Genomic DNA, 7786 nt, shown 5'->3' with positions numbered 1-7786 from the left:
ATTTATTAGGAAGAGACCTCCAGAACCTCTCTCCTACATGTACCACCAGCATGGGTTCCTCCCAGCACTATACACAAGACTATCTAGATGTCTTGAGAGATCCGCAACCTTCACACCAGGCAGGCAAGTCACAACATCATCTGGAAGGAGGGTCCCAACTATGGGATCATTTCCCTCTGCTCCAGCTGGACGTTCTCCTTCCCTGAGAATTTCATCCTCCTCAACAGCACAGAGGCTGTCAGACTAGGGGTGGGACCATTCTATGGTGTCCTGGAAAGACTCATCTATGTACCTCTCTGTCTCCCTCAGCTCCTCCAGTTCAGCCACTCTGGTCTCCAAAGCCTGTACACGGCATCTGAGGACCAGGAGCTCCTTGCACCGAATGCACACATACACCACCTGCCCATAGGGCAGATAAGCATACATGCTGCATTGGGTGCAATAAACTGGATAGCCCCCACTCTGTTGCTGGACTTCTGCCTGCATTGTCTTTTTACTCCTGCAGCTGGTTCCTTTGTTGTTGTTTTGTATTTACCAGGTGGTGTTTGGCTTTAAGTTTAAAGAATGTTAAGTGTATCTAGTGCCCCTCCTCCAACCATTCCCCACACAACTCTCTTGCAAAACTCCCCTGATAGCTGCTCCTGGTTGCTAGCTCCTCTGGTCAATTAGGAGTGGGCTTTTTAATGTCCTGGTCTTCCTGAGTAGCCCTACCCCCTAGTTAAGGGTTGATGGTGCTAAAGGGCTTAGGGATCAAAGCCTTGTTAAGAAGCTCTCAGCCATGCCTAGCAGGCCACTAGGCTCAGCACACACATGGTCAGCACACAGTCCCCCAAACAAACAGAACACAGGGTATATTTCAGTCATGCAACAAGCACAAAGACTAATAAGAAAAGAAAATACTTTCAAATCTGGGGGAGGAGGGGGAAGAGAGAGAGGTTTTGTTTGTTCTCCCTTTGTTCGTTCCCTCTTGGACGAGAGAGGGACCAGGCAAGAAAAAACATCTCCTAAAAACCTGCCTGAAATGAGCATCTAAGATTACAAAAATTGTAAGTAAAGGCAAAGAAATGTGTTAAAGTATCTTTCGTTTTAGCTTGTGAATTTTATCTGTGCTAAGAGGTAGTTTTATTCCTGTGTTTTGTAACTGAGAAGTTGAGTCCAGAGGGGAGTCCTCTGCATCCTGATTTTGCAGGTGTGATTCTTTTACTTTTTTCTTTATAATAAAGTTCTTCTTTTAAGAACCTGATTGATTTTTAGTGTCCTAAAAACCAAAGGGTTTGGTCTGTGCTCACTTTGTTAACCTGTTGGTTGATATATTATTCTCAAGCTTCTCCAGGAAAGGGGGCGAAGGGGCTTGAGGGGATATTTTGGGGGGATAGACTCGAAGTGGCCCCTTCCTGAATTTTTGTTTAAATCACTTGGTGGTGGCAGCAATACCGTCCAAGGACAAGGAAAGGAATTTGTGCCTTGGGGACGTTTTTAACCTAAACTTGTGGAATACAAGCTTAGAAGGTCTTTCATGCAAGTCCCCACATCTGTACCCCAGAGTTCAGAGAGGGGAGGAAACCTTGACAATCAGTGTCAAAGGTTTTATGGGGAATTCACAATACTCTGGATGCAGAGAAGGAAATGATTCCAGGATCAATGTTTCTACAAGGTAGCCTACTCCTTATCTGCCCTTGCTCATGCAAGTCTTGGTAAAAATCTGGGGTGTTGAGGTCAAGAAAAATTACTACAAAAATGATGCATGAAATATAGTGTGACAATCAGTTAGCTACTGTTGTTAGATCATAGAATCATAGACTTTAAGATCAGAAGGGACCATTACGATCATCTAGTCTGACCTCCTGCACAACGCAGGCCACAGAATCTCACCCACTCACTCCTGTATCAAACCTGTGTCTGAGCCATTGAAGTCCTCAAATCATAGTTTAAAGACTTCAAGATACAGAGAATCTTCCAGCAAGTGACCCATGCCCCACGCTGCAGAGGACGGCAAAAAAACCCCAGGGCCTCTGCCAATCTGCTCTGGAGGGAAATTCCTTCCCGACCCCAAATATGGCTCTCAGGTAAACCCTGAGCATGTGAGCAAGATGTTCAGCTGCATGTGTGTGTTCTCCCTGTATGCTGCCCCAGCTCTCCACAGACAGCCGGCACAGCAGACCTTGAGCAAACTGTCCAATGACCACAAGATTCGTTAAGGTACGAAGGTGCCAGGCCAGGTTTATTGTCAACAAAGCATGGTGATAGCCCATGGCAGATTCTCCGAGGATACTAAGACATGTATGCCTGTGATAATGGATGCAGCTCAGTGAATGGCGAGACTTTCCAGCTGAGGAGGGGAATGGACAAAGATACTCCCTCTGAGATAAATCTTTATACCCTGTTACAAACAAGTTACATACTGCCTCTAACATAGTTACTGCCCTTTGACGTGGCTAGTTATCACCCATCACCTTGTACATGTTGGTTCAATCAAAACATCTCTATTATGTACTGTCATCCTGACCTCATCTTTTAGGAGGGGTCAGTGTGTTCCTGTTAACCTTGGGGAATGTTTTTGTACCATCCTTGATATCGGGATGCTCGGGTACCATTCTTCAGAAATGTTTTGGTACCACTTGATACCGGGATGTGTTTGCATGAGTACTTTGTGACTAGCACTTCTTAGGAATGTGTATTTCTGCAATATCAGCCAAGGCTGAGGTGGCCTGGTCCAGCCTACTTTGAATGTAATTGCTCATGTGGGCCTTGCTATTAGATCCCTGTGCCCCTGCACAATTGTGAGGCCTCTTGCATGCTCCCATTTCAACCCAGTATTTCCCCACACCATGGCCTTGTTCTGGTTGACAAAGAGCATAAAGCCATGCTGGGGTTCTGGTCAAGGGCCACGTCATCAGCAGAATTGGGCCTGAGGTGAGATCCCTTGGCATCCTGGCTCCATCAATGCAGTGGGGAGGGACAGGCATAGATGGTGCTGGGGGAGGGCGACTGTCAGCAGAATACTGTGCTGGTTATTGTTGTTACCAGCCATGGGAAGGACATAGAGCAGGGTGCTGGCCTGTGGGAGATAGTTGAAGGCAAACTTGCAGGGTGATGGTGGATGATGATGAACAGGGGTGGCTCTAGGCATTTTGCTTGGCGTGCTGGGGACTGGAGCCGCCTCTGATGATGAAGTGGAGATAGATATCGACTGTGAAGATGGCGGTGGCACAGATCAGATTCTGTTGTGCTGGAGGCGACGGGAGGTGCCGGTCGATGTCCTAGGAGAGAGTGTGACTGGGTGACATGCTACTTTTCAGTGATGCCGACCCTGACCAGAAACCTTGTGTGCACAACCTGAGGACTCGCACCTGATTGACAAGTGAATTCCAGACAGCAGGAACAATCCTCACCCTGCTCTTCTGGGATAGGGATGGAGAGTGATGGTGGCTGTGAACTGGCCTGCTCCATGTTGGCCTTCTTGGTTATAGCTGTGACAACTGCTCAGTGGACTGTGCTTCTCTTTGCCAGCATGGGTTCATTTCTTCCCCATCCCACAATTCTGAGAGGGGTTTACTATCAGTGGTATCCAAGGGAAAGAGTCAAGTCAACGTTATCTAAAAATCCAACCAACTTTGTGTCTAGTGCCCAGATCCTCAAAAGTATCCAGGCCTCTAACTCCTACTCCTAACTCCCACTGACTTCCTTTGAGAATCTGGGCCTGGGGCCCTAACACAGCAATGCCTCCCTGAGTGATGGCAACACCAGTGTCCCTCTCAAACCCCACCCACCTGCAGCTCACCTAACAGGGGAGAGGAGGATGTGGAAAAAACTAATGTACTCAATGCTTTTTTTGCCTCTGTCTTCACGAACAAGGTCAGCTCCCAGACTACTGCACTGGGCAGCACAGCATGGGGAGGAGGTGACCAGCCTTCTGTGGAGAAAAAAGTGGTTCAGGACTATTTTAAAAAGCTAGATGAGCACAAGTCCATGGGGCCGGATGCACTGCATCCGAGGATGCTAAAGAAGTTGGCGGATGTGATTGCAGAGCCATTGGCCATTATCTTTGAAAATGTACGGCAATTTGCGGAGGTCCCAGATGACTGGAAAAAGGCTAATGTAGTGCCCATCTTTAAAAAAGGGAAGACGGAGGATCTGGAGAACTACAGGCCAGTCAGCCTCACCTCAGTCCCTGGAAAAATCATGGAGCAGGTCCTCAAGGAATCAATTCTGAAGCACTTAGAGGAGAGGAAAGTGATCAGGAACAGTCAGCATGGATTCACCAAGGGCAAGTCATGCCTGATTAACATAATTGCCTTTTATGATGAGATAACTGGCTCTGTGGATGAGGGGAAAGCAGTGGACGTGTTATTCCTTGACGTTAGCAAAACTTTTGATACGGTGTCCCGCAGTATTCTTGCCAGCAAGTTAAAGAAATGAATGGACTATAAGGTGGATAGAAAGCTGGATAGATCGTCGGGCTCAATGGGTAGTGATCAATGGCTCCATGTCTAGTTGGCAGCAGTGATGAGCTGCCAAAATCTTAACAACGGGTTCCCTATAAAAAGTTCTGATTTAACAACGGGTTCCCTATAAAAAGTTCTGATTTAAGGGATGTGCGACAGCATGTATTTTTTGTACCAATAGGGTTACCATACGTCCATATTTTCCCAGGAGGTGATTAAGAACCGAAAAGCCTGACATGTCCAGGGAAATACAGATGTATTTTAACCCTACCTAAAGTTCTTTTTTAAAAAGATGGGGCTGAACTAGAAATGAGCTCCGTTTCAAATGTGTGGGTGGTGATCAGGGACAGTCTCAATTTTTGGGTCTTTTTCTTATATAGGCTCCTATTACCCCTCACCCCCATCCCGATTTTTCACACTTGCTGTCTGGTCACTCTAGGTTGTGCACATGTGTGGGTCCCAGCTGCTCCCTGCCCCCCCCCTCATTAAAGCAGGTGTCCAGGGTTACTGCCCTGGGAACTGCAGGGCACCAGTGGATGTGGGGCTGGCTGCAGATAGGGGCGTGGGGCAGGGTTAGCTGGAGGCAGGGAGTGACACGGGCTGGCTGTGGGCAGGTGATGCAGACGGGCGGGCTGCGGGTGGCTGTGGGCAGGGGGTGGCTGCGGGCGGCTGTGGGCAGAGGCTGGCTGCAGGCAGGGGGGGCTGTGGCAGGGGCTGGCTGCGGGCAGAGGGCGGCTGTGGGCAGGGGGTGGGGCAGGGGGCGGCTGTGGGCAGGGAAGGCGGGGGAGGGGCGCAGACACTCACACGGGGGGGGGGCTGGGAGCAGCAGGAGGCAGCCGGGAACTCACCAGGCAGCAGCAGGAGCCCCAGGGCCAGAGTTCCAAAGAGCAGGAGCAGCAACAGGGCCAGGAGGCAGCTCACATGGCTCTCGCAGCACCGCGCAGCGCCCCCCGGCGGCCGGGAGGAGGAATTACAGGCTTCCCAGGCAGAGCCCATCAAAGCTTCCCTCGCAGGGAAGCTAGTTAACAAGCGGTTCTAAAACCGCTTCTAAATTTAACAACGGGTTCGCGCGAACCGGCTCCAGCTCACCCCTGGTTGGCAGCCGGTATCAAGCAGAGTGCCCCAAGGGTCGGTCCTGGGGCTAGTTTTGTTCAATATCTTCATTAATGCTCCGGAGGATGGCATGGGCTGCATCCTCAGCAAGTTTGCAGATAATACTAAACTGGGAGGAGTGGTAGATATGCTGGAGGGTAGAGATAGGATACAGAGGGACCTAGACAAATTAGAGGATTGGGCCAAAAGAAATCTGATGAGGTTCAACAAGGACAAGTGCAGAGTCCTGCACTTAGGATGGAAGAATCCCATGCACTGCTACAGACTAGGGACCGAATGGCTAGGCAGCAGTTCTGCAGAAAAGGACCTAGGGGTTACAGTGGACAAGAAGTTGGATATGAGTCAACAGTGTGCCCTTGTTGCCAAGAAGGTTAACGGCATTTTGGGATGTATAAGTAGGGGCATTGCCAGCAGATTGAGGGACATGATCATTCCGCTCTATTCAACATTGCTGAGGCCTCATCTGGAGTACTGTGTCCAGTTTTGGGCTCCACACTACAAAAGGGATGTGGAAAAATTGGAACAATTCCAGAGGAGGGCAAGAAAAATTGTTAGGGAGCTGGAGCACATGACTTATGAGGAGAGGCTGAGGGAACTGGGATTGTTTAGCCTGCAGAAGAGAAGAATGAGGGGGGATTTGATAGCTGCTTTCAGCTACCTGAAAGGGGGTTCCAAAGAGGATGGATCTAGACTGTTCTCAGTGGTGGCAGATGACAGAACAAGGAGTAATGATCTCAAGTTGCAGTGAGGGAAGGGTTTAGGTTGGATATTAGGAAAAACTTTTTCACTAGGAGGGTGGTGAAGCACTGGAATTGGTTATCTAGGAAGATGGTGGAATCTCCTTCCTTAGAGGTTTTTAAGGTCAGCCTTGACAAAGCCCTGGCTGGGATGATTTAGTTGGGAATTGGTCCTGCTTTGAGCAGGGGGTTGGACCAGATGACTTCCTGAGGTCCCTTCCAACCCTGATATTCTATGATTCTAAGCCCACCACAGTATGTTATGTGTCATTCTTTAGCTACAAACCAAGATGTGGATTCCAGATCTAGGGCTCCGGGTCTTGAAATAGACAACTGATTAGGATATAAGACAGCATGTTTGAATGTGTAGGTGGTGGTGGGATCCCTGGAAGCATCAGGGAGATCATAAATACCTCAGTGCCGTTTACATACTGGTATATTGACGTCACTCTGAGCATCAATTTGCACATTCACATAAGCTGCAAGCGTGTTTGCTTGGGGACACAAAATAATGTGTTTACTGCACTGACTGAGAGAATTTTCCAACCCGCAAACAGGAAATTTACACTATAGCAACAATTCCCACAATTGTATTTGGGCATTTTGAGCTTGTATGTTAGAAGAGACATTGTCAACTTTTAATTTATGTTTACAGCCTTGTTGTAGCCATGTTGCCCCAGGATATGAGAGAGACAAAGTAGATGAAGTCATATCTTTTAATGGACCAACTTCTGTTGATGGATGGTACAAGCTTTCAAGCTAATGAGTCAAGGGAAAGAAAAAAATCAGAGTGTCTAATCTAAATACAAGTTGGGACCATTATTATTAAGCATAAAAGTAATGCATGTCTTAGGGGGCCACTTGAAATGAAGTGGGCAATAAAGGTTAGACTGTTATGTAAAAGGAGTTTGAAGTGGGCCATTAAGAGTTAGCAGGCAGGTGCTGTTACAAATTGTTGTAACGAGCCATGAAATTAACGTCCTTATTAAATCCACGGTCTTTAGCTTCTAGCAACATTATAAGGTATTGTGCAGGTCTCCTTTGAGAACGAGTTTTGAAATATCAGATATGGAGTGATCACTTGGTGAAAAGTGTTCGCCTAGAGGTGATATAGTAGCTTTGTCTATTATACTCCTGGGGGTATTCTGTGCCAGAAAATTAAAAATTTTGCGCACAGTATTTTATAATTCTGCGTATATTATTTGTCAAAATATCACAATATAATCATACCAGTTTCAATTATTTTGGTAGTTTATTTCAGAATACCTGTCAGCGAGTATGTCTGTAACAATACAGACAAATAAAAAGATTCAGGAATTTTTTTTGACAAATAGAATCCTTACTAAGCATATTAATGCAGAACATTAAGTAATTCATTTAAACTACAGAAACGTATTTCCTACACCCCTCAGAAGCAGTGCAAAGGGTTGTGGGAGTCAGGGGTAATGGATAGGCTGAGAGAGAGGGAAGGAACCTGGGAGTGAACCTGGA

This window comes from Mauremys mutica, chromosome 1 (assembly GCF_020497125.1).
Source record: "Mauremys mutica isolate MM-2020 ecotype Southern chromosome 1, ASM2049712v1, whole genome shotgun sequence".
Classification (NCBI taxonomy): domain Eukaryota; kingdom Metazoa; phylum Chordata; order Testudines; family Geoemydidae; genus Mauremys; species Mauremys mutica.
This window is presented reverse-complemented; position numbering follows the sequence as displayed.